This window comes from Aquila chrysaetos, chromosome 23 (genome assembly GCF_900496995.4).
Source record: "Aquila chrysaetos chrysaetos chromosome 23, bAquChr1.4, whole genome shotgun sequence".
Classification (NCBI taxonomy): domain Eukaryota; kingdom Metazoa; phylum Chordata; class Aves; order Accipitriformes; family Accipitridae; genus Aquila; species Aquila chrysaetos.
Window position 1 is genome coordinate 9747158 of NC_044026.1, and position 27499 is coordinate 9774656.

At 38.0% G+C, this 27499-nt stretch overlaps 1 protein-coding gene across 3 annotated transcripts in view; it reads left to right on the forward strand.

The window, feature by feature from the left end:
• The window catches only part of GABRG3 (gamma-aminobutyric acid type A receptor subunit gamma3), a 339148-nt gene that overhangs the window by 87547 nt on the left and 224102 nt on the right, over nt 1-27499 (forward strand). The window lies entirely within an intron of this gene.

The window sequence follows — 27499 nt, forward strand, 5'->3', positions numbered from 1 at the left end:
CCTATTCTATTTCAACTTATGTGTATTGTCTCTTATCGTCCCACTACGCACTGCTAAAAAGAGCCTGGCTCTGTCATCTTGTTAACTTACTGATAGATCCTGTTAGGTCCCTCTGAAGCTGTCTCTCCTCCAGGCTGAACAAGCCCTGTTCTCTCAGCCTGTCCTCACAGGGCAAGTGCTTCAGCCCCCTGACAGTCTTGGTGGCCCACTGCTGAACTTGTTTGAGTAGATCATGGTCTTTCTTGTATTTGAGGACCCAAAACTGAGTGTCATATTCTAGATGCAGTCTAACAAATGCCAAGGCAAGGAGGGTAATTACTTTTATCAATTTACTGGGCGTGCTTCTGTTAATACAGCCTAGGATGTTGACATTTTCTGCCAGGGTATGCTGTGGGGTCATGTTCAGCTTGCTGTCTACCAAGACTTCCAAGTCCTTTCCCAGAGGGTTGCTCCTCAGCCAGCCAGTCTCCAGCCTGCATCATTGCTATGGGCTCTTCCTTACCAGGTGCAGGACTTGGCATTTGTCCTTGCTGAATTTCATGATATGTCTGTTGGCCCATTCTTCCAGTCTGACCAGGTCCCTTTGGATTGCAGCCCTTCCCTTGAGCATATCAACTGCTCCTCTCAGTTTGGTGTCATCTGCAAATTTGACAAGAGTGAATTTTGTCACCTCCTCCAGATCCTTGATAAAGATGTTAAACAGGTCCCAGGACAGAATCATGTGGTTCTCCATTTGTTATTGATCTGCAGGTAGAGTATAACCCATTGACTGTTACCCTCTGATCCCAATCATCCAACGAGTTTTTGTACTTATCTAGTTGTCCACTCACACAGATCATATAATTTTAACTTGGATACAAGAATACTGTGGAAGGCAATGCTGACATCCTTGCTAAAGCTGAAGAGCATCCACTGCTCTTCCCAGACCCACAAATCCATTCATTTCATCATAAAATGCAATCGGTTTTGTTAGGCATGATCTAGCCTTGGTAAACCCATGCTCACTGTTCCCAGTCACCTTCTCCTTCTTGTACCCAGAAATGTGCTTCAAGAGGACTTGCTCCATGATTTTCCCAAGAACCAAGTGAGGATGACTGGCCTGCAGTTCCCTGAATTGACCTTCCAGCCTGTTTTGAAAATGAGTGACAATATTTACTTTCTTCCAGTTGTCACAGATCTCCCCTTCATTTCCTATAACTTGAAGTTACAGTTTGTGGTTTTCAAACAAGTAAAAAGCCATCTTTTTTTTTCCAGCAATTTGTCCACGTCTCCACCCAACCTTTTTGTGGATTTAGAGAACTGATGTTAACATGGAACTTTGCCAGAAAACCAAGGATTTACTTTTGTTTTGATCAGATGGTAATCTGAGGAGAGGGATATGTAGCCTCTGTTCTTTTTTTTCCCCCCCTCAGTCAAAACCATTTGTAGCTTTTCCTTAAAACAACTCAAGGGTGTGCTTTGAAGTGCTCCATTTTGATACAGACCTCAGATAGAAACAAGTTTTTCCTTTGATTATGCAAACACAATGTCTTTGGCTGAAATGCAGCAGGAAAAAGAGAATTTGGGCCCAAAGAAATGAGAATCTTACATTATGCAAAAAATGTATGTCTGATGTAATACTTCATCAGAGACACTTGGGTCTCAAGCAGATACTAGGATTTAAGACTTCTAGTGGTTGCCTAGTGCCATTGGATGCCTTGTAATGTAAAAGATGGGGAGGAAGTAAACACAACTGCAGATTGTACCTTGGCCAACCGTCTTTGTTGCTTCCTTAAGAACAACATTGTATTTGAAATTAAAATGCTTCAGAGTAAACCTGTATTTTATATAATGTACACGGATGGACCCAATGATCTTACAGTTGGACACAATGACCTTAAAAGTCTTTTCCAACCTAAATGATTCTATTATTCTGTGATTCTGCTGCAGTGCTGAGAGGAAGCTATAGTTCTTATGCAGGTTTCTTGAAGAAGCGATGTCTCTGCTTGTCTAGTATTCATTCTATCACAGAGTAACTTTCAAACCTACTTGCTGATACAGAATTAATATAACACTTCAAAGATTTTTTTTTTACAAATAAAAAATACAGAAATACAGGGTATAGAGAAGAGAGAGTAACTATACAGGTGTCCAGGTAAGAAAAGAACTTAACTATATTATTAGACACTAAGGAGTCATTAACAAAAATATTCAAAAACTTTGTAAGATTATAATCTGACCTGAGATTCCAATCACTGTGCCTGTGGATGTGTAGAGAAAATCAAGCTTCAGTAGTTACTGCTGCATATGGAACTCTGAAATAAGAAGATTCATGGGGTGAATATTTCTTTGGATAAAAGCCCTGAAAGTCTTTCAATACTGTTAAACACCCTTTAAATTAGTTGCATACAAACATTCTTGGGAATGATTTGCCCCCAAGAATGCTTCTGAAAAGCAAAAGTCTCTAATTCTTTAGTGTGTTCATGGAGAGATTAATGATGGGAGTACCTATGCTACCTCTTCTGAAAAGCCTTTGATTTTTCCCATCTCTTCTTAGTCATAGAAGTTAATTTATCTAATTAGGGAGCAAAACTAATGTGATACAGATGATCACACCCTGCAGATAGCCAGCTAATATTATCCTCTTGATTAAAGCTCCCAACACCTTCTGTTGGTGTAGAGGCAGGTTTGAAGTGAATATTATAGGAAGTCCAGATGCAGAAATATGAGCATTTGGCAAACATTTGTAAATAACAAAACCAATGAAAATAAAGCTGTTCTCAGAGGAAAAAAGGCTAAACTAATTGAATAAATATGAGATTACAGTAGCACATGTAAAACAGTAGGTACAGGTTGTTCTGCAGTTATTATGTTAATAGGTAATTCTGAAAGTTAGAGTCTCTCTAGTGGTGGCTCAAAACTCTTGGTGTTACCACTTATTTGTATACACAGATGCAGGCTTGGTGAAGTACAAAAGACCTATCTGAATTCCATAAGAAGATCTGGTTAGCCTAAGGATTGGACTAGGAAATGAGAACCTTGGAAAACAATCTTTTCCCTCTTTTCAGCATCAAAGATGAATGACTAAGATTAGAGGGGAAAGTTATGAAGGGTTTTATTCTCTCTCAAATTAGTTCCTGTCAGTTTTAAAGCTTCATAGAGTCATTACGTCACTATGTCATCAGGAAACTTATCTGAAACATCACAGTTTTCACTTCAGTCAGAAGACTAAAAAGTTATGTCATTTAGGAGTTGGTTTTCAAACTGACCTAGAAACTCCAGTTTCATTTCCAGAAAGGGAGACTTGGTTATTAGAAAGAATTTTTTACTTTAAAGTGCAATGAATTTCTGAAAGTAAGTCTTTGGGGAGATGGTGAGGTGCTTATGAGCAGAGGTTTTGAAGACTGGACTAGAATCTGACTGCATCAAAGCGGGTGTGCTTTGCTGCTGTGCAAACTGCCTGTGCTACAACAGGAACTGGTTAGTGTCTTGAGGTCCTTTTCAAAGATTGTGCATTTCACATTCCTCACCTGTCCCATGTATGTTTCAGTGCCATCATATTATGTAATGATAAAACACAAGGTTTATCCTGTAAAGCACCGGTGTAGCGTGTTCTCCAAATCAGTGACAAAGTCTGATCAGTATTAAGCTCCTGCTCCTGTCGTTCCAGAGTTTTGGGCTGGGGTGGGTAACTGGAGGCTTCCCAACCTCTTGCTGCTGTGGATTGACATGGAAACAGAGAAATGGCAGGAAACAAGGAAGTGCTTTGTCTTTATTCAATGTTCTTTGCTGCTGCAGAGCAGAATTTTCCATTCTTAGGTAAAGCTGATCAGAAGAAGGACCCAGAATGAGAAATCCCTCTGAAAATCCTGTGGTGAAAGCATTCTGGACTCATTTTAAGAAGATGTTCACTAAATTGGGACATCTGTGAGAATCAATGATTAACATGGTGTGTGACATGGTACTATTTCTGTTCTGCCTTTGTGCCTGATTTTCTATTGGGAGCAAGGGAGATGTTGATAGGAGTAATTGAAGAAAAGATCCTGTAAGACAGCCAAAACTTTCTTTAGTTTCTAGTGAAACACCTACCAACTGCTACTCTTCTTTCTGCACCAACAATACCAATACTGTCAGCACAGATGTGCTTCTAGGAGGTTATAATGATGTTTCTTGGCTATCCAGTGCTTTTGAAACAGGAAGGGATGTCAAGACAAGAAGCTCGAAGGGTGAACTGTACAAGGAAAAAGAGTTAAATTAGTTTCCTCTTTGTCCTTTCTCTGTTACCATTCATTTGCTGGAACTGTTATAGATCATTCTAGTTTTAATGGAGAATTCTCTTCTATAGAGAATTGATAACGTAAAGCCCTTTAGGGCTAAGCCTTGCCCACAGGTCTCCCTGTTAAAGTACAATCAGGGCTAATGGAAGGTTCTTAGAATTGAGAGAGGATGGGAAGTAAATAATGTCATGATTAAGCCTTCTAAATTTCTGGGACTTTATAGTAATCTAGGTGCATATTCTGCTAGTACTGTTGTGCTTGCTGAGGTAATTTACATTATTCTGGAAATGTGGTAGCTTTGAGAACAGAAGAAGGCTTGAAGTACAATGACAAAGAAGTCTAGCCTTGGAAGATTTAGCTAATGCATGGCACCATGGACTGAGAAATTTTACAAGAAACACTAGCTTGTGTTTCTGTAGATGGTATTAAAGGATCTTAAGTATTTCCAATGTTCTGGTAAAGATCACCAGATCTTTAGTTAAGATTAGTAAAAACAATTTGGTAGCTTTCACAGTTTCCAAAATGCAGGTTATACCCAAAGATATTCCATAATATCTTTCTCATAGTTTTTTGAAGACCAGTCTGAAATACATGTTGCAGCCCTTCCTTTTGATCCCAAAAGGTCAGGAATGCATCCACAAGTTATCATGAATGTTCTCAAAATACTTCTCTCGTAATAAATGAGCTCTTAATTACAAAGTCTCTGAGGTTACCAAAAACTATCAAATCTTTGAACTATTCATATAAAAAGTTGCCTTCAAAGATGGATGTATGAAAACTATTGGTGCTTCTTGTGTTGAGGATGTGTTAGATATTTTATCACCTCATTTCTGGTGAACTACAAGCATGCTCTATCTTATGCTCTGCTAGTGAAGCAGAAAGAAGCTCTGTGCATGAAACTAAACGAAGCTACAAAACTAAACTGAAATGGCAATGCTGGAACTTTTGCCAGGCAAAGAATCATGAAAGTGAGGGGAGAGGATCACTTCTGTTATAACAAGCAGAGCCACATGTTTCAAAATGCCCTCCAAATCCCTTGCATGTTTCTCATGCAGATTTCAGATTTGGAATAAACTGAAATTTGCTAAAATTACAGTATAGTAGTTCCTCATTCTATCTGAGGTAAAAATTCAAGCTCTTTTTGGAGTTTTTTCCCTTGAAACTTGTAAACATCATTTGGGACTCTTTTAAAACACTTTTGGTCTCTGAACGGTGAGCTCACTAATGCTTTTATGTAGTCCATTAAACCTAGGAAAGATTATTCAATTGTTACGGGAGACTGGAAATGCAAATAAAAGTCATGGATATAGTCTGCATTATGAGAGAAGTGTTTGAAAATTAGTTTGAAGAGAGGACATGTTTTTGTCTGTATCTTCTAAAGTGAGCAGTAGGAAAATGCCTCAGCCTCTTGTAGACAATATAAAATCCATTGATGTGGAAAGCAGCAAAGGCAGAAAATTGAATATGTCATAGATTGTAACAGAGTGAAGTTCAAACAACCTGTTTGGATAATAGACTACCATAAATATATCTATGACATGGAAAGCATGCCAGCTGAAATTACAGAAGATTTTCTTAGTCTGAGAAATGCGAATTCCAAAGATTGTTTCTGGTCTAATGCTTTCTATTCCAGGAAGACTTAGATGGTGAATTCAAAATATATTTGCAGTTCCATCACAACTTTGATGTAGAATATTTAGCATGGGATATTAGACAGGTGCTTTCTCTTTTTACACCTTGCTCCTGTTCTTTCTGTCTTTCTGTCCTTTTTTTCTGTCCTTATTTTTAAATGTTCTTCTGTCCTTTATTTTTAATCCTTCCCCTTTCTTTTCAGGATTTTTTTTTTATGCTTTGAAAAGGTGAATTGCAGAAGGGTCCTTGTATGGATGAACTAAAGCTTTACCTCTTAATCTAAATGCCAACATTCAGAACTGGAACTTTAAGTTCATTTTAGTTTAAATTATTTATGTTTCCTGGGTATATGAACAATTATTCTTTTCCAAAATCAACGGAATACTGTCACTGACTTCATCAGCAATCTCTGCTTTCACAAGTGAGCCTTTCTGTAGCAATGGGAATGAAAATAGGAACATTGCTACCTATATCAATATGCTACATATATCAATATTGTCTCTAATCTTCTCCTCAAATTTTGTGCATGTCTTTCATTAGCTCTGACTTTTCAGTACCCTGTTTAAAATGTGGAAACCAGAAACCTCTGCAAAGTCATGAGTAATGTCCCATTTTCCTTTGTGCATATAAACAATGCTTGTGTCAGTCTTTTTACACATTCTGGAAGTCTGTCTGTTGATTGTCCACCATGACCCGACTGACATTCTTTGCAGTCGCTGCTTCCTGGGATAAAGTACAGCCTCAGCATAGAATGTCTTAAAATGTGTGTATAAATGTATGACTTTGCATTTGGCTGAATGAAAATGTGTTTTACGTTTGAATTATCATAGCTCTTGGTATGCCATTCTTGTAATCATTGCTTACCAGTTTCAAGTATAATCTTTAAACGTTAAGGATAGACTACAGTAAATATAATGGTTAGACTACTGTCATTCACATGGTTTGATGGGAGATTATAGCAGGCTGCTTCTGTAATTTTTAATAAGCCAAATCATGTGATTATTTTTATTACATTAGAGTAATGAGATGGCAAATAGTGCACTCTCTTAATTGGCTGCATTTTGTATTTTCAGCCACAGTGAATTTCATACTTGGTTTTCTCCAGAGACTCAGATGGGGTAACAACCATTAAATATGTCACATGGTAGCCTCCCAAAAGATACATATGTGATTTCTAATGGTAAAGGTTGTTGGGAGTAAATAACACAGCAATCACTGGTGTTTTATTTTCGTCCTCTATGTCTAAAGTGACTACTATTACATTTGCTGCTGGGTCTTTTAAGCAACGCTCTTTTTTAATTTAAACTTAATTTGCCTCTGTACTACAAAAATTGATTTAATGTAGCACAGATTTCCATGCTAAGATTCATTAGATTTCTAGCTTAATTGTGTCTGGGCAAAGAGCAGGACCTGACTGCAGATTGCCACTCTTACAGATGCACTGATACGTCACCTTCATAAACTTGTTGCATTAGCTTGTCCCTCTTTCACTGACACGCTCCTTGGAGAATTCCCATACAAGATCACAGTTAAAGCACAGCACTAAGCATTTGAAATACAAACACAATTTTTTTTTGCCAGGCTAGTTTTGAATTTCTCTTTGTATTGCTATAAAACACAGTGTTTGAATTTAGGTGTTTTTTTGTTTGTTTTTCGATTTCTTAGATGCAAGATCCCTTTATTGCCTAGTTTATTAATATATATTACTACGTATATAATGTAATGTGGTCCTGAGGAAAACTGAGCTTGGATCTCTAAATACTGCTAGAGGACATAAATACATTAAATTGTTTGCTTTTTAAGGAATAATTGCTGGATTACTGTTTTTGTAGTTAGTTAGCTATACTTACCACCACCCCCGATAATGCACACGTACGCACACACATGCAGACATATGAGTTGAGTTCCGTCCTATGGAAGAAGATGACTTTTAACCCATGTAGGTGAAATCTTCAGGCAGACTAATGAAAATCATCAGAAACTCTGGGAATGAGATTTGGTGAGCTAAAAATCAGTCAAGAAACAAAACTTGTGATGTTGCATGTGAACTTCACTGAGATTGTGCATATGGTTTGCGAGGGTGTGAAACTATTTTTGCAGGTAAAATACTGGGCAGGAGGCCTGGGGAGGGTCTGCCTGAGGTAGCTCTAGGTAGCCCACCCAGTACCAAAAAGTGCTGCCCCTTGGATCGTGCAGGGCTCTGTGGAGGACCTCCTTGCACGGGAAGGCCGCTATGCACTTGAAGCGCTGCCCGTTGACCGATGCTGCATTGCAGGGGGTCTGCACGCCTGCCTGGAGTCACGAGGAGCCACCAAGTTACACCTATGTCTAACATGACCTTTTTCATGTAATGTAACAGAACAGGCTCTTTGGTTTAGGCTGTGACAAATTAAAGGTGTTACTGAAGTGAATAGCAATTCATTTTACTTTGACTTCCAGCCTGCCATCAGCTAATAATGGCTTTGTCACTAATGATTTGGTGGGAATGATTTCTTTTTACATAACACCTGTCATCCAGAAGCATCCCAAAGTGCTCTATAGCCTAATTTACTGATTACTCAGAAATTGCTTCCTTCACTGGTAAAATGCAGCTTTGGATGAAAGGTGGCAACGGTGTGCTACAGCTCAAAATCTACTTGCCAGAGATAGATGGGAAATGAAAGTGGTCCTTTCTAGAGTCCAGGGAGAACTATCTAGTCCTGGCAAATGAGAGTTTAGCTACAGCTAATATGCTTGTAATCTGTGCTCTACAAACTTCCAGATGAGGAGGGAGACCTTAGAAGGGGTTTGTGGAGAGACAGGGCAAAGTTAAGGGAGGGTAAGGTTCTGCATGCAGGGGTATCTGGGTTGTGGAATGGGAAGCCAGGCCAGAAACTCTGCTTTCTGAGAGAGGCCATATCCTAGCAATTAAAGTCATGGGGTTTTCTCATGGAGGAAGTCTCATATTGCAGTTCATATAGATTACTGCTCATTTAACTTACAATTATTTTTAACTTAAAAGTTTGCTAATTGGAAGATTCAAAGGTGAGAATTATACAATGTCTGTTGAAAAACACAATGTAAATACTTAAATTTACAGATTTATTCTTAACAAAAGAAGAGTGGGAATTTAGATTTCTGTTCATCAGACTATGAGATTGTGATGTCAGTGGGGAATGACAGAAACAAGAAAACCATCTACACAATGTGAAAAGTTTATAATGTCTTTATGACCTGGATTTAAAAGAGGAAGGGACTATACACTGCAAGTTTCTTCTTGACCAGTTTCTTGTAAAGGCCTTCTGCACAGAGAGAAATTTGATCTCATGTAGAATATAGGATGATCCACGTATGATAATGTTGATTAAAAGATGTTTTGACACTGTAAAATACTTTACAGATAAAGACAGGACACTAGAGTGGAGGATGCAGAGGACATTGTTAAAGGTCCTCTGATTGCATCGTTGATATTTTAAGCCTGGAATTTTATTATTTGTTGTGTTGATATGCATTTCAACAAATAGTTGCCCCAGTGATAACAAGTGATAACAGAAGATGTTTCAAAGCCAGCAACTTACTAGATGTTACTGTAATAGTAATTTTTGTTTGTTTGTTTGTTTGTTTTAATTTAAATGCTTATTTTTATTCTGCTTTATCCTGGGTTTAAGACAAATATTCCAAGGTTTTTTATATATATGTCCTGATGGATGAAGAACCTTGATGTTTCTATTTCACATGTAATCACAGGATCACAGGATGGTTGAGACTGTAAGGAACCTCTTGAGATCATCTAGTCCCATCCCCCGTACAAGGCATGGTCAGCTAGAACAGGTTGCCCAGGACCGTGTCCAGTTGGGTTTTTAATATATCCACAGATGGAGACTCCACAAGCTTTCTGGGCAATGTGTTCTGGTGTTTGACAACTACTGCAGTAAAAATGTGTTTTCTTGTGTTCAGATAGAATTTCAACAGTAATTTCCATCACAAGGTGAACAAACATACTCTTTAAGTATTGCTTTGAAAACTGAAAATTATTACTCCTGTTCTAGGAAAGGTCAGGTGCATTCAAAGGATTTTTTTTTTCCTTTTTACGCAAACCTGAATGACTTTTTTGTATGAAATTGAAGAAGTTGTTTTAGGAAGTAAGAATAAAAACTCCACGGGAAGTATTTTAGACAGGATTTCAGTTCTTCAGGAATTGAACTCAGAGTAACTTAAAACACTATAGGATAACAATGAATTCTAGTGTTCTTGGGAAATAATTCACTCTGCAGGAGGATAATAAAAGAGACTTTTCAACAGTGTTCAGATGTGGAGACTTCTCTGAGAAATGAATAGCAACACTGATAAAATCATAATTGCTTGGATACTGGCTATGCCTATTGTGTAAGAAGGTTGTTTGGAAGCCTGCTGAACTACTTTTAAAAGCACTAGGAACCAAATAAGATGTTTTTTCTATGATGCGATTCCCAGGAATGCATAGCTTTTGCAAAGGAATCCACTTACTTAGTTGCCTGAAAATACTCTATAGATGCTAACCACAGCTATAAAGTCTGTAAATACTGATTTGTGTGAATTTTATTTTTTGATGCATACAGTGATAGAAGACTGAATTATTGTGTCTCATTGGAGCACCAGTTTTGGTGCCAGTGAAGATAACAGTGAAAGCAGTCTTCAATGAGACCTTTATTTCATCTTGTGACCAAGCGAAAGAGTGCATGCAAAGGTGTATGGTAGGAAATCATGTGTAATATTGGGTGACGCACAAGAGAGCATGAGTGATAATTTCATCATAAATCTATTCAATATCAGTGTCAAGGGAAAGACCAAATCTGACAATCCTACATCTGAATGAATTCAGAGCGTCAGAGTGATTCTACTTTACCGTACCCTTGGACAGCACTCTTTCAAACTTAATTACCTGCAGTTAGGCCTGTTTAGACAGCTACAGAAAATAAGTAGCATGACTGTTTGGAGGCTTTCAGCCCTGTACCTATTATCCCTGAATCCTTTTTTATTATATTTTTCCTGTTCACCCTCATCAGTCCCATAATCAGTTGCTAGAACTCCTCAGACAAAACATTTACACAAGACCCCCAGACAGTTTATTTATTTATTTATTTAGTGTTTACCTAGGTTTTCAAATTATGAAACGGAAGATAGATTTACTTAAAGAAAAACCCAAGCCCCCACACCATCTGGACTGAATCAGGAATTTGTCAGTTTTAGCCTTCTAGAAAATTGATTTATATTTTCCTCTTAAAACTTGTTCAAAGAGAAACTGACCTTTCTAGAGAAACCAATTATGTTTAGAAACCCAAGCCAGTATTTGGATGCTCTAATAGTTCCTATTGTTAGGAAATATTTTGGAAATATTGACCCTTCTGTAATGTACCGTCAACTGTGGGAGCTGGAAAGCTTCATACTGACTAACAGCAGCTGAAGTCACACAAAATTATGCATTATGCTGATTTTCATTATCATATTTTATGTGGGTGTTTTTTCCCTATGAAGAAGCCCAAGTAAATAAAACCCAAAATAATATAGTTTTGCACAAAAAGTATGCAGAGCTCTGGAGTGGACGTTTTATGTTTATAAGTAAGTAAATGTTCCTTCTGAATTGTTATGTAATATAAAAGCCTTCTGACTTAGAGAGAAAACTGGATTACACTTTTCTAATGTATTTTTCAGTAACATTTAAAAACTGGTTTCTTTTCCAAATGATGCAATAGAGAATATCAAGCTACATCTTCTAGAACATGAATTTTAATAGCTCTGCAAAGTTTTGATGTTACAGATTCAGATCATGCTTTGCTCTGAATGCAGATTGTTTTTACCTAGTCTTGAAGGATGTTGTTACTCTTATGGAGACTTTTAAGAGAAGTAACAGAGAGAAACAATGTACGTCCAAGAGGAGAAAAATGATTTTTCAAAACAACAGTTTAGAAGAATCCTTTGTGATCTCATCAGTGACGGTACTTAAAGGCTTGTATTATATATTGTCCCTGTTAAAGTTTATTTCATGAGACTTCAAGCCAGCATGATATATATGAGCGAAATCTGGAAAAAAAATAGGAGTTCCCCAACTAAACCTGTAGCTCTAAAACACTAAGTACAACCCCCCCTCACTCTGGCTTCACTGAGGCTCTGGAATTTGTGTAAGACAGTTCTAGAGAGAAATATTTCCAGTATTCACCATCAGGGTGTTTTTTACACAAAAATTTCCAAAGACAGTGAGAGAAGTCAGTGGGAGGAGGGACAGTAGCTGCTGTTGGAAGCTGCTAAAGAAGGTACCCTGCTAGTTTTGTCTACTAAGGAGTAATTTAATTCCCCCCCTTTCCACCCTTAGCACAAGAGATGGGATCTAAATGAAGAAGCCAGCTTTAAAAAGAAAACTTATTTAAAATGAGCTATGAATGGCAATGAAAACATGTGCTGCATAGCTGTCATAGAATTTGCAGTGTATATTGATTCTCAGACTGTTCCCTTCACCATGTCATTGCCATGCCTTTAGTAATGACTAACATCTGTCACATGTTTATTCTTTTCCCTGTACCCCAAGGGAAGAAGTGTGTGCAGTGAAATATTTGTTTGTTTTATTGTATTAAATTTTTCCTGCATATATTTACTGTAAGTTTGTTATATGAAGCAGGGTCTAAGAAATGTTCTTTGAACTTGAAAGCTCAAATTGTTATTGCCTTTAGTCCTTTGAAAGATCTCTCCATGGCCTTTAACTGTCACTGGAGAAAGCTTGTCTTTATCAAGGACAAACCTTTACCCTCAGGGTAGACAGTTCAATTGACTGTTTAAGAAATACCTGTTTGTATCAAATATTGTAATATTCAGTGAAATGACTGATAATAGCACAAATGCACTAGCCAAGAGAATTAGAAAGAAAAGACAGCATTGCATGATAACTCAAATAAGGTTTATATAAATACAACTCCTAATATAACTAAACTCCAAATTGCTCTAAAGATAAGCAGGGGAAGGAGGAGAAAAATCTTAATGTAGGAAAGGCAGTCCTAAAAACATATTCAGCAAAATATTCCGTTCAATACTATATAAACCCAATGTTTTTTTTCTAAAGCTGCATTTCTGAACAGTATTTGATATTTAAAAGAAACATTTGTGTATCTCATTGGAAATTTTTCAGTACACAAATGCCTGAGTAAATTTATAAACACCACTTTTAAATACCTGATTTCAAAGAGAAAGTAGAAAAAACAAATACATCATTGTAATGAGATTAAAAGGCAAAACCCTCAGAAAGGCTGTTTATAATGCATGCTAGAACAAAGAGCAGGACTTTCCTTAAAAGATTAGTATATGCTGCAACTCCAGTGAAACTGAAAAATATTGTTGCTGAAAAACTAATGGGTAAAATTCTCTAAGAGGCATTATAACTCCTTACAAAGCAGCTAAGCGGACAGAAGCAGAAAAACATCTCCGTTTCTCCAGGCTTCATTAAACAAGCATTAAAACCCTCTTAACACAGACTGGCAGGAATAAAAAATGGTTGCTGTTCAAGTAAGTGAAGTGACATCCTCATAAACCCTTAAGGTGATACAACGTATGAAACAAAATGGAGGTTTTCTGGTTCTTTTTATGACAACTCATGATTTGTACAGCAATGATGGTGGTTTAGAAGGTATGGACTAGAGAGAGATTTTCCTTTTAAAGGAATATGAAGTAGGACCTATGCCTAGGGGAAGGAAGAAAGCTGGCCAGTGAACCACAGTAATTACTTTGCTCAGTCTCTCACTGAAGTTTCAAGTGAGCCTTGATCAACAAGATACTGAAAAGCAATGTAACCCAAAGAGCTTCATACCCAGGCTCTGATCCTGTGAAAACTGTGTCTCAGTTGGTGACTTCTGGAAATTTCTTGGTGTATGTTGTCCACATTTCAATAACTTTTAATAAAAGAATGGTAGCAGGGGAGAGGAAGGAAAGGATTCAAGAAGCTCCGAAGTCCCCTCCAAGCATTTCCTTTTGCTACTCACACTGAATACCGTCATTGCTACTATGCTGGTGGAAAAAAAATGACAGACAAGATGAGAGATATTTCTGAACCAAAGTAATTCAACCTGCCCTGGGAACACCTCTTGCTGTGGTACTTACCCAGAACTCAACAGATGCTTTTCCGCTGACTCTAATGCTCTTTGCATGGGGCATCAAAAGCAAAGGGGCTTGGCTAATAGACTTCTTGCACCTTGTTTGTCAACTGGACAACTTGTATCCTGTTTTTAATGCTGTTCAAAGACTACATTATCATATGTAAGCATCTAAGTCATGCAGTCATGAGGATGATTTTTTGGATACAGCTTTGATTTTACTTTGTGGCCTCAAGCTTTCAGTTATCCTCAGGCAGTGAGCCTGAAGATGTGTTTGGAACATCAGACCACATTAAGTGGGTGCTCCTCTGCCATTGGTTTCTGAGTGCTGAGCAACACACTGCTTGCTGACATCATTAATAGACAAGTTAGCTAAGAGCAAGCATGATGTGGACTGAGAGTGGGGCAGGGGACAAGGTGATACCTTTTGTAAATTTTTGATGAGGATGTGGGATTATTTGCATGAGATTACTGGCTGCTTGATCCTTTATCTGTGTATTAACATCACCATAATATTACTGGTTTTGCTGGGGATGGATTGGCATAGTTTGGCCTTGCTTTACCCGAATCTCCCATTTCAGTTGGATGCAGCCAACATTGCGTGCCATTTGCATGTGAGGCAATCCGTTTGCAGCCAATGGAGGAAAACAGGCACTTCTAAAACATAAAGCGCTTTGTAGTTTCCAGTTTTGCTGTCAATCCAGAGACTCAGTCACGGTCTTATGTTTTTTTAAGTACGTGAGTTCCCTTGTTGCTAACGTCAGTGCGCTACTACAGTCATATTTGAAGCTTGCCACCTATCTGGTTACGTTAATTAGTCTTTTTCCTGCCAGTACCCAATCCGTTTAATTTCTTACTTCTATTTTGCTGGGTGCATTAAGAAGCACTTCAAAGAATCTCTTTCTTTGCTTTCAAAGGATTCTTTTGAACCTGTATAAAGGGTAAGCTTTTAAGTTGTAGACTTTGCACATAAAACCACAATTATAGAGTGCCTAATCTATCTTTGCACCCTTCAGACTACTTATCTATCATTGTTGTGACATGCACAAATAGGCTGCCTTGGATGTGTTGTCGTCTCCAGTTATTAACCTCTGCCATTGAATCTCTCTCAGTTGTTTCTCAGTTGATTGTTGCACAGCATAATACATAAAAAACTGTGTGTAAAATACATTGATCACCATAGGAAAATAGCTGCACTTATCCTTCAGAACTTCATTGGCTTATGTTTGGAAAGGAAAGACCTAGAGATTATTTTTGTCTGAAAAGTCTTCATCAGAACTCCCTTTACAGGTCTCATTCTTCTATTAGAAACATTAGAAATTTGTAATAATAAGTTATTACATCAATTCCTATAGTGTTCTCATCAATGAGAAATCTGTAAATAGGATTTTCATGCAGATGGACCCATATCAATGTGATTTGTGATATATCATTGAAATGGGGCATCATTTCAAAGCAGCAGTGGTCAAAGCAGTGAGAGAACTTAATATATAGTGAAGAATTGGTTATTTTCATCTGCCCCACTCTACACCCTTTCAGATTATGGAAGGGCTTAGGAAATGCACCTGAACATTTCTTAGTTTTCCTTTTTTAAGATGGGAAAGAAACACAAGGAAACAAAGACAACTTCTTTGCTGCCAGGGTGCTGTGGACTAGCCATACCTTATTTCACTTCAATGGTACATTCAGTTCCAGATTAGAGAAAAGCCAAGCGCACCAGATTCTTGACACAATAGTGCTCTCCCCTATTTCCATTACGTGGATTAAAAGAAGTGGCCAGTTATTGGAAGAGCTGTTAATCTTCTCTGTCCCTCTCTCGTTATGCTGTCAAGGATAACACAGGTTCCTGCTGCGTGACTTTACTGCCTAAAGAGCTCTTCTTTCTACATCCCTCCTGACAGACAAGGACTTCTTAACTAGGCTGTCCCATAGTGCTTAGTACAATGATGACATTGCTTTTAAAATGGCAATGGATACCAAATAATACCAACCTTCATAGGTCCCGTGGCTATTTCAGTATCTACTGCACTAACCTTGTGCTTCTCTCTCCCTGCTATGCTTCTACCTGGGGTTGGGCTGCCTGCCTGGCCTCTGCTCTCCAGCAGGAAGAAGAAGCAGAAAGCAGTCCAGGCTTCTCTTCTCCCCCCTGCTCAGGGATGCTCATTTATCACTACTCCAGAAGGAGCAAATACTCTTGAAAAGAGGTTGAGTGAGGATGGGGGCACACACAGCTTCACCCAGAACCACCCTACTTTTCAGGCTAGAGGTTGATTAGTTTTGTGGTATTTGGATGTGGTGTTCTGTTTTCAGTGTTTAAAAAAACTATTTATCATCTAGGCTGTCCTTTTTGAGGAGGGGACTAGGCTCACTTAATGATTCTTTCCAGTGTGAAAGTGAATGCTGCTGCTATGTGAAGTTTCAGCCTAATGTGAAGTTATGGCAAAACAAGAGAAAGTAGGGACCTGCCTTTTCAACGTACAGCGAGCCACTTGGTAAAGGTGCATCCAACAAATAGAGCTCTGAAGAGCATTTGTAGGCAGTATGGCCAGATCATCAAGCTCATCACTCTGGTTCCTTTCCAGGTGAACATAGGGAGGGAGCTGATATACTTGCCATAGCCAGAGCTGCTGGAGAAGTGCAGTGCCATGTTCTGTACCAGGTGTAGATTTGGGAGAATATGGGGGCTTGATGTTGGTCAGTGTTAAGATGATAAAGACCTCTATGGGTCATGTGCCAGTAAGGTGATTTCCTGGCCAGCTGAAGAAGGTAGGAAGTGCTGCCCATCTGTGTTGCTCTGTGGGAGCTTAGGGTCAACTCGGAAGCCAGAAGCACCTCCCAGTTGCTGGCTTGACTGTCTGATACACTAATTTAGGTCCTGTTATTCCCCAGTTCAACAGTCTATTGCATCTGAAATTACAGGAGTACTGTGGAAGAAGGTATTGCTAGCTGATACAGGGAGAGTTACAGCAATATTACTTACACTACTTCCATGCATGCTTTCTAGTTGCTCTGCTCTTCTGAACTATACATATTCAAATTAAAGGTACTATTCAGTTGGAAGCACTGCATAGCTACTTTATTACTGACTTATATTTGTATTGTAGATGTTTATAACAGTGAACACCCCCCCCCCCCCCCCCAATCTAATGGAAAATAGTATGTGCCTACATCATGGCAGAATTCACATTGATTTAAATAATTGATAAACCATTACTTTATCACTTTGCAGTTAATGGAAATCCAGTCTGGGATTTTAGTTATACTTTTTTTTCTTTATTTAAAACTCAGTTATAAGAGTTGGGGGGGTGGATGTGGTAGAACTGAGAGAGACATCTTACAAAATCACAGAAGCCTATTATTTTAAAAACAGTTTCTACCAAGTCTAAAAGATATTAAAGAGGAAAGAAGTGAAGTTAACTACTTATCCTTCAAAACTACTGTAGTGGAATAAAAAATAAATGATAGATGAATACCATTTGCACATAAAGGTCTTTATAAATAGATCAGAGATACAGGAAGGAAAGGAAGGAAATGATGATAACTCAATGGAAAAAGCAGCGTTTTTTTCTGTTTTGCTTAGCAAGTGAAAGCACAGTTCTGGCAAATTTATTTGTGACTCTTTACACACTTTGAAAGATATTTTAGCTCCCAAGTAGGGCATTCAATTATTTTTGAATGATGTAGCAAGATGTAGACTAAGCAGAGTAAAACAATGAAAAACAGGGAAGATGTTCCATGAACAAGGCTTGTGGCAAATTAAACAAGTGTAAATTCTACCGTGAACTCTAGGTACCAATTTATAACCCATCTGGCACCCAAGAGCTTGGTTGTCTCTGTGCTTTGATCTCCGCAGCAGTGCAGACTCCGAGTGGAAGGATTTCAGACAAACTAAGGAGATGTTCAGCACAGAGCTAATTACAAGTTTGCAGTCTTTTTATTATTACTGTTATTTGCAAAGAAATATTTTTAAAGTTGTCCCGAGTACAGTTTCTTTTAAAAGAGCTAGAAGAAAAAAATCAACTTCTTAGGATGATGTGGAATAAAATAATAAACCCTTGTTATGTTTATACTCATGCATAGGAATCAGGAAGAGGATGCATTTACAACTAGGACAAATTACACCCCACACTGTGCAACACAATTTTTCAAAGTGTGTTTTGTTTTCTTCCTTTTCTCAATTAAATGCTGCCTTGCTGCATAATGCCAGAAACCGTATGGGAGGTATGGGCAGAACTTGGCAGGATTTGACCCAGAGGAGGAGAGACTGTAGAACTGCTTTCATCGCAAACCTCTGTATACAGTATGAGAGGAAAACCCAGTGATGCTGAAAGTTCCTAGCCGCAGAAATGGAAGCTATGTCATGACAGTTAAGACACTGGCTTTACAAACACTGCATAAAAGGCAGGTGGTCTCACAGTAGTTGCAGTGAGAAATAAAAAGATTCAGTCTTGAAAGCTTTTCATTTTTACTTTTTATTCTAGCCACCCATGAGAGTAGTAATGAGATCTCCTGTGCTAGATCTTTTGAAATTGTTTTTAGAAGCAGGTTATAATTTAAAGAGAATAAAGCTGCCAAAATGTTCTGATGCTTTGGCTGCTGAATATTATCTGGTCCAGAGTCCCCTGAAGTCTCTGGGCAGTTGTAAGGACTTCTGATGCTCTTCCTCCGTGCTCTTTTAAAAGTAATGCTGTTGCCAAGCTATGAACTGCACAGAAACCCATAGTTCATGTCACATAAAGCCGCTGATGGGACTGGAGATGAGTGAGTGACTTACAGCCCGAGTCTGTAAAGATTTGTGCATGCTCTTAAACCTTGAACCACAGTGAGAGTGCTGCCAATGACTGAGCTGTCTTTTATTTGATGTTGCGCATTATGTCATATTGGATCCTAACCTCGATAAGAGATGAACCCATTCTTGTTTTGCAGTGTTGAATTGCTCTTGAGGTCAAAGAAGGTATGAGGAAGTGGGCTGAATTTTTCTGTTCCTTTTGCTGAAAGTAGGTGGTCCAGCATGTTGGACTGGTAGTTGAGTGTTAAGGTCCACAATCAGCGCCTTCCCAGTAAATTTTGACCTGGCACTTTTGAATTACCTTGTGGCTATTTGAAAGGAGAATGTTGGGTTTACTTTTCATGACTTTTTGTTTGGTTATTTTTTATTTTCTGGAGGCATTTTAGTGCAGCTCACGTCTGCATGTTTGCAAGGAAGACACATGTTTTTAGGAAATTATAAAAAGCAAAAGAAAAGGGATCAGGTTGCACTGTAACATTAACAAACTGCATGGCTTTCAACAGGCACTCAGGGAAGGACCATTTGCTAATGTCATGATAATTTTTAAGATAACATGTAATTTTACAATTGACAGGTTGAGGTAAAACAGTGAAGGCAAATACACCTAGTTCAGAAAACAAAACTACAACAACCTAATGGGGTTCCAGAGCCTCTTGACAAAAATGGCTCTGGCAGGACTTGTCAGCTCTGGAAAGAAACCAATTCAAAAATGACTGCTTGAGCATTTTGGCAAAGAGGAAAAACTGTTGAAAACAAGTCTATATTCTAAAAACGTTAAAGGACTTTCCAGTTGCCAGGAATGATAATTAAATTAAGCCGTGAAGGAATATCTTCTGCCTTTAATGACCCCATTCAGAGTTAATTGTGACCGGACTGTCTGGTTTTGTGGTATGATTCTGACTACAATGTTGAGTAAGGACAGCTGGAAAAAAGCCTACTTTTCATCTTGACATCAGTTTTTCTACCTAATATTTCCTTCCCTGTTTTTAATAGAAATGGGATGTGTGTTTCAATTTGGCTATCTATTTTGCTAGCGGCAGCTTTTTATGAATATGGTACAATGTCAGGCATTTCACACTGAATGTGCTTTGCATATGCTATGTCCTTGAATTTGGGCTCCCATCCTTCCCCTAAGAAGTAGAAGAAAAATTCCACACAACCCCCTTCTTGTTCTGAAAAACTCTTTTCAGGAAACTTGAAAGGCTTTTAATTCTGCATGGGCTTTTTCCTCCCCCCTTTCTTTTATTTCTTCTTTCATAGCCATCAATGCCACAGTGCTCCAATAAGTATTTCTAAAAATAAAATCTGCAAATTATAGGCCTTGGTTTACCACAGTGTTGCAAACTGTCATTAACAAACAGTCTTCAAAAGCCACTGGCTCTGCAAGCCATGAGGTAGCTTAAGTCCATAGAACTGTATTGTTCTCTTCCAGCTCTCCCAGTCACCGTATATTTTAACTAGTTTTTTAAAAAAAATACTTGTTGCTGGAAGAGGCTGGGCTTTTGTCAGCAATTAATTGATGTCCTGTCTATCACTCCAACCATTTTCCAAAAAATATGTGACTTCGAGGATGAATAATCCTCAGGACATGCTCTTATTACAACTTCAGTGAAGTTTTGGCATCTTGTGCCTGCTGAGATTTAGTGCTTAGCTTCACACAGGGAGTAACACAGCAGTGCTGTGTTACTCCCCTTGCCCCACACTATGAAATCCAGGATGGGGTGATGCATAGCTGGGAAGGAGATCAGAAATGTGCTTTTCTGTGTGCCCTCCTTTTCCCCACCCTGTATGTGATTCATATGCAAATTATGTGTAGGCTACTTTTCAAGGCTTTTCTATAAAGTTGGCTGACTTAACTAATTTTGCTTATCTAAGTAAAGGTCTGGGTACACTTGAAAAGGTGGTGTCGGTTACTTCCATCTAAAAATGACTTTGCCAAATTCTCTTTTGCTTGGGGGTTAAGATCACCTGGTCCTCTTTGGCAGGTGGCCTGGTGAACTAGTCAAGTGCTGGGACTATGATTGGAAGAGTTTCAGAGTAGCCATAGGAGCCATCCATAGGAGCCCTGTGAATTCAAGAACATTGACAAGATTTAAACATGTGTGTCCATACCCTGTTTTATATATAGCTCACACAGACATAGAGATCTTGTTGCTTTCACGTCCCATCTACCACCACCTGCCAAGGGCTATCAGAGCCTTTTTAAGAGGGACGTGAGGGTAGATGGTTAAACACTGCTGACATTGATTGTACTGACCAGCAAAATTGGATGTGATATTGAAACTCCTGCTTTGAGGACTGTTATTCTCTGCTTCAAATAAGTCCTGTGGCTTGCGTGCCTAACCTCTCTCTCAGTATACAGTTTGTATGTTGTCTTTTTAAACTGGAACTTCATTTTCTTCTTTGTCAAATTTTGCAGCTGAAGTCATTCTCCTGGAGGTGTCTCTGAGCTGAACTGAGGAAAACACAAAGAGAGGGCAACATAGCATTTAATATTAACTAAACTGTGAAGAAGTAAAGCATTTAATATGGGACTTAAGATACCTAAGTTGAAAACCTAGATCCCCCCAAGCATCTATTTCGTTGCTGCGAATTCCATGTGCCAGCATGGGAGGAGGAGGGTGTGAATGCTCTGTTTTTTTCTAATAACCATCTGTTTTGTCAAAAATATATGGCCTTCCAAGGTTTAAGTGCCAGTCCCCCTTTCCAAGTGATTGCCTAACCACTAAGTGAGAGCACTGTCCTTCCCTGGGAGCATACAATATGTGTATAGTGCATAGAAGACCTAATAGCTTCAGTAGCATCAATTACTGATGTACATCGTCTTCCAAGTCTGATACTTGTTTGTCCTCCTCAGACTAGGTTCAAGCTGTCCAAGGAAGAGAAGAAAATTAAGCTCAAGTCTCTTGTACAAAGCCATAGCTTTAACCATTGACCTATAGAGTAAATTTTATAGGTGATTTCCATTTCATTTTCTACCATATTTGGAAAGAAAGGCCGTGACCCTTATAGCTGTCTTACTAGCTCTTTTGTTAGTTTTCTAAATGAAGGACTTTTAAAATGTTTATTTTCAGGAGGAACTTTGGAGCTGCTAGTCCTGAATAGATGCACATCTGCCATTATAAAGATATGAAGTACTTTTTGTTTTGATAAGAGCAGGGTTTAAAAACTAGTCCTTCTTCTAACCTTTTTCACAAGCAATGCTCAGTCAGCTGGTGAGACTTGTCCTGTATTATAGGAAATGTGGGTGTCTAACGCAAGGCAATTCAGTCCACTGTCTGGCCAAGTTGCTTCAACATTTAGTATTTTGGTGCCAAAATCCCTTTGTAGATCTAGGCCTTATTCTTAATTGGTCAGAGACTGCAGAAAATAAAATGCAAATAGGGATTGGTTTGAAAAAGCAAACTAAAATTTAGTCTTTTATTAAACTAACTTTTGTTGAATCACAAAATTATTATTTAATGAGTGGCTATTATTTATTGAATTCTTACGAATCCTTACTAGTAAGAAGAATGAGGAATAGGTGATGAAATGTTGTAATATACCAAACATTAGACAAACTATTTCCCTTGAAAGCTTTTCAAGGAGCCTTATTCCAAGAGGGTACTGTGAAATATGCCTTTGTAATTTATCAATGTTTTATTCTACAATCCCTAGAATATATTTCTTTAGAAATGGCACCTAATAATGAAAATTGGAGAGAAGAAGCATTCACTGACATTGCTTCTTGAATTGTGTCAGTATGTTTTGTCATAATCCAGAAGAAAATACTTGGCTTTTCTTTGGAGTGCCCACATTAGTAGTCAGTGGGAGTACTAGCTATGTAATGCTTAATCAAGTTTTAGAATTTTACTTAAGAACACATTTTGGGTTTTTAATTAGACTTTTTATTAATACTATATTCTGATTGTAAAGTTTTTACTTGTTTGTGTAGAGGTAGATACATATCTACCTGCACATATACATACACTTCTGTATAGATAGTAAGTAGCCACATAGGGTTGTGCTGAAATAATAAAATTGATACAGGTAGAACAATCGTGTTCTCTGAAAGTAATGGTTATGTGATTCAATTAGCTATGTTTCAGTTGGCGAACATCTAAAGCAAACATATTTCCTAGTTCTGTGATTTGAACACCAAAATGTTTGTTATAATGGGTATTATAGTACAGATGCAATTTAGTTTGAATTAACATCTCCTAACATAATATTTTTATTCCAGTGAATCAATGAATTGAATACGCACTTCTCTTTAGCATGAATGATTCTTGGCAGATTGTTGGAAAATTGACAGTAAGAAATAATTAGCAAACTTCAAAGGCTACACTGCGATAGGAACGATGACCTGAGCACGTTTCTGATTAGACTAAAAAGATTTCTGAATGTTGATGACTGGTTTTACATTAATTTGAGAATGCGAACGAAGTAATTTGATCCATCTAATATATTAAAAACCTCTTAGTCTTAAAAATTAAAATTTAAAATTAGGTCACTACAATAAGCTTAATAAGGTAGTTGGAAAAAATAGAAATTATGAAGCTTCAGATATTTATTTGAGTGTTTTAGAGTAGATAATGCAATTTTCTGAGTCTGAAAAAGTGTGCTTAAGATATTTTGCATTTAGGAAGGCCTCACCAAATTCACAAGTATTCTTTAAATTCTATCTGAATTATAAGTAGATATTCTCTTTTTTCAACTCTAGGTATTAGTCATATATATAACGACAAACAAGAAAGAATTGCCTAAAACTCAGGTGGAGAAATGTTGTAGCACAATATCTGAAATTACCTCTGGCTTAATGAAAAACTAGTGCAGCATATTTGACTTTAAAATTTTTATTTGCTGAATGTTACTTGTTATGATTTTTGCATTAAATTCTTGAAGACTTGAAATGAAGTCTTAATATTTTTCTTGAGTCAGAGGAAAGACTTCTAAGCACAGAATGTTTTTCTACTCTCCCATGTGTGTGGCTGTTGAAGCACAGCTGCAACACTGTAGACAGCTAGACCAGAGCAGTTGTGTAAACACAGAAGAGGAAGAAAACACAAGTTCTTAGCATTTTGCTGGACTTGAGTAAGTACAGCACCTTCTTTTCATCATCCACTTAAGGAAAGATGTAGACTCCCCATTAGCAGTTCATGGTGCAATGCACAGCTTGTGCTAACAAGTCACAGTAGCTGTGTTGGTAGTGGACATCTCCATCACCCCTCATCACCCTTGGTATCACTGGAATGCTGAGGGCAGCTGAACATGTCTCTTCCTCCCCCCAGCTGTCCTAGCCTTAAAAATGAATAAATTTTTTAAAAAATCAGCATGAGGCCTCTGTAGGACTCCAAATCTAAGCCTTGGTTTACTTTCTGAGAGTTAGAAACACATTCATTTCACTCCAGCACAGAAGGAGTCCTTTCAGCAGGGCATTCAGAAGCATGCAGAAAGTTGTTTCTGGCTGCTTAGCCATTCCTGGTCCTGCCAAGCACAACATCCAAAGGAGCATGGACTTCAGCAAGGCTTCCTGACAAGGTTAGACACCTACTAGTAGAAACTAGAAATTAGCAAGCTTCTGAGGGCTGGCCCCTGGCACTGAAATTAAGGATGAGGTTTCTCTTCATTCACATAGTGAGGCATCCATCTACACGTGAGAAGGCTTGTTTGCCATCCTTGACAGAATAGCCATCCAGAATAGACACATGATCTCTGCTTTTTTTTTTTTCTTGCTTTTTTTTTTTTTTTTTTCATTTTTGGTTTTACTTATGTGCTCTACCTCTCACTACTACATCTGTAAACACTCAGGTTTCCACATCTGAAGCATCAGTTTACACTTATCGTGATGCATGTTGGAATTATAGAGGTACAGATTAATGTTTGCTATATTTCTAGACTGCGAAGTTTGAAAATGAAGTGGCATTTTCAGAGTGGGGAGGGGACACGCTGAGAAAGTCCTATGTTCTTGCAGATTACTGACTACTCATTTATTATTTGCAATACCACTAAAGAAGCAATAGTATTTATTTTATTTTGTTAGATTATTATCAGTTCTGTTGTTCTTCGTCTGTTCTGATCTCCCTTGTATTCTCCTCCCTTCTGTTGACTTTTTTTTTCCATTGATAAAGAAATTAATGGGTATTTTTAAGTTGTGTGAGTTCTTCACTCTTACATGCCTGGACTTATAAAGGAATTGTGGCAGCACTAGATATAAAACCAGAGATCTGACACATTCGTCACAAAATGTGTTGGATATCGTATGTGGTATGCTGGACCTGGGGATGATTGCAAAACTTTTTTAGTCTTGCCTATGGAAGAAAATAGTGCAGTATCTATTCACTTTAAGTATACACCTATGTAAATGGAGATAAAAAAGCACACCCAAAAGCTTCAGTGCTTACATGTGTAATTGTGTGATCACTACTGAGTCAAAATTGTTAATGAAGATTTTCCTGCAAATGTATATTCTTCGGTTTATCTGGAATACTGTGCGGTCATGGTCATCAAAATATGGTAGATCTTAGTTTTCATTATGATTGTATTTGCACTTTTCTAGCAGTACAAGCAGCAGGATAGCTTGTGTCAATAATTTCAGAAGGTGGGAACAGCTCACCGCTCCATGTATTCATTCGTCGCTTCCTCATGTGCCTGTGGAGGACCATTTCACTCTGTGCCACTCTGAGACGAATTCAATTCTTTTTCTACCTTTCTCTATCCTGCTGTAATGCACCTCTCTTTGGACAACAGGTGAGCCAGGCACTTTTATAGGCAAGTGGCTAGCAAGGCCGTCTAAATCCCTTTGAAAGCAATGGGAATTTTTTGCAAGGGCTTAGGTTAAGTCCTAAAAGTGTAACTGCATGTACTCATATACATGAATACATGATTTACTGTATTTGAATTATATGCATGTTTGCCCAATGATTTATGTAGTGATGTGCAAAAAGTTTCAGTGATGGGAATTTCTGAAAATATAGACAGATTCCTTTCTTGCTCACTGATGTTCATTTTCTGGACTGCCATTTTGGGCTGGAAAAGTGTTTCTGCAAACCAGTAAGTACCTAGAAGAAAAAATTGTGCTAGGTTGAAAAAAAACCTCTTGATAGTCTTTTCACAGTATTTCCTACTGCTGATGTACCAGAAAATGTAAAATTATAAGCAGTTTTCAAAGCTCGTAGATTTTATTTTCTTGAACTGATAGCTTTAAGTGTAGTTTATATCAGTCCAATTTTAACAAAGGCTGCTTACTGTAGTTACAGAAATAAATTTATCAGTGACACTGTGTTAGTCCTCTCAAGGAGAACAATGTTGTAGTAATAATTGTCTTTTTTCTTTTTTTCTCCAATTAATATGTCTGACCTTTAAAATTTGCCTTTATGAGAAAGGGAACTGTTCAAGGTGAATAATATTTACAATGCAATGCACCCTTATGAATTTTATTGCTCACCTGACAGGAGAGAAATATGCAGCATTCTTATTTTGGTTTTATACTTCATTTTAAAACAATATTACTTAGATACCATTAGTGATATCTTCAGATGGTCTATACCTTCTACTGTCTTTCAGTAGTTACTTTTTTTCTGCCAAGTGGCAAAACAAAGCCATTTTTTTAGCAAACGACAGTTAGAGCAAGGCAAAGGGTTAGCTCATTTCCCTTTCCTTCTCTTTGCAGTTCCTTCAAGCTTTTAGATCACAGTTGCTAGGATCACGCTGCGGGACAGGTGGATCTTCACAGTCCTGATCCCCAGGTTATCTATAACAAGAGACATGGGCCCACTGATACAATTATGCTTGTTTTTACAAAATTCCTGGAGGTGTGATGTTTTTCATCTCATCTGCTGTACAGTCAGGACATGGCTGCAGGTTACATTTGGAGGCCAGGTCCATGTAGTGGATCTTAAGTCAGCCCTAAGCTATCCGAGTGTATCGAAGATGATATAGCTCCTTCCCAACACCTCAGGCCTGTGTACATCAGTAGAGCTTTTAAAATCTTAGAAAGTATGTACACTTTTTGTAGTAGTTTTTCACTGCTTATTTCTCCTTTGTATTGAAAGTGGTCAATGTACTGAAGAATGGTAAGTGGTGCTGCTGGTGAGGAATTCTTAAACTAGAAACTGGTGGTGGTGGAAATCTCACAAGAAGCAAGTTGTCAAGTGTTTTCTGGTATAGTATTTCAGATCCTAGATAAGTTTAAAAGTTCAGGGCAAGCAATGTTTCTATAGTAGCATATTCCTATGGAAGCATATTTACTTGTTGTTATATGGATAAAAGAAGAAAATAAGAAATACAGTAACATGGCACTTAAATGAGGAGGCTGTTGATGTGCTGTGTCATGACAGCTCTCAGAGTAGCTGCACTTGGTTCACGGTTATTCAGATCTTTAGATTTTTTTATCAGAAATTGAAAGGTATTGATGTTAGTACAAAGATCCCAATCCCACAAATGCTGTCTGTATGCTGCCAAAGTTGAATATTTGAACATCTCCTTTTAAACCCACTGAATTCCTTATGGCACTGAAGTTACTCACAGGTACGGATTAGTGGAAGCAGGCTAAAGTCTGAATTAAGAGAAGAAAAAGCTGTTGATAAAATATTTTGACTGAGTAGAGACCAAAGAGAAGTTCATCTGAGAGGCAGAGGCTGTCATTAGCATGTCAGTGTGGGAAGAGCCTCATCCACAGTGAGCCATAATACAGCTTTTATGAGCTAAGCAAATGCTGTGTACTCATGAATAAAGCAGGCACACTGTGG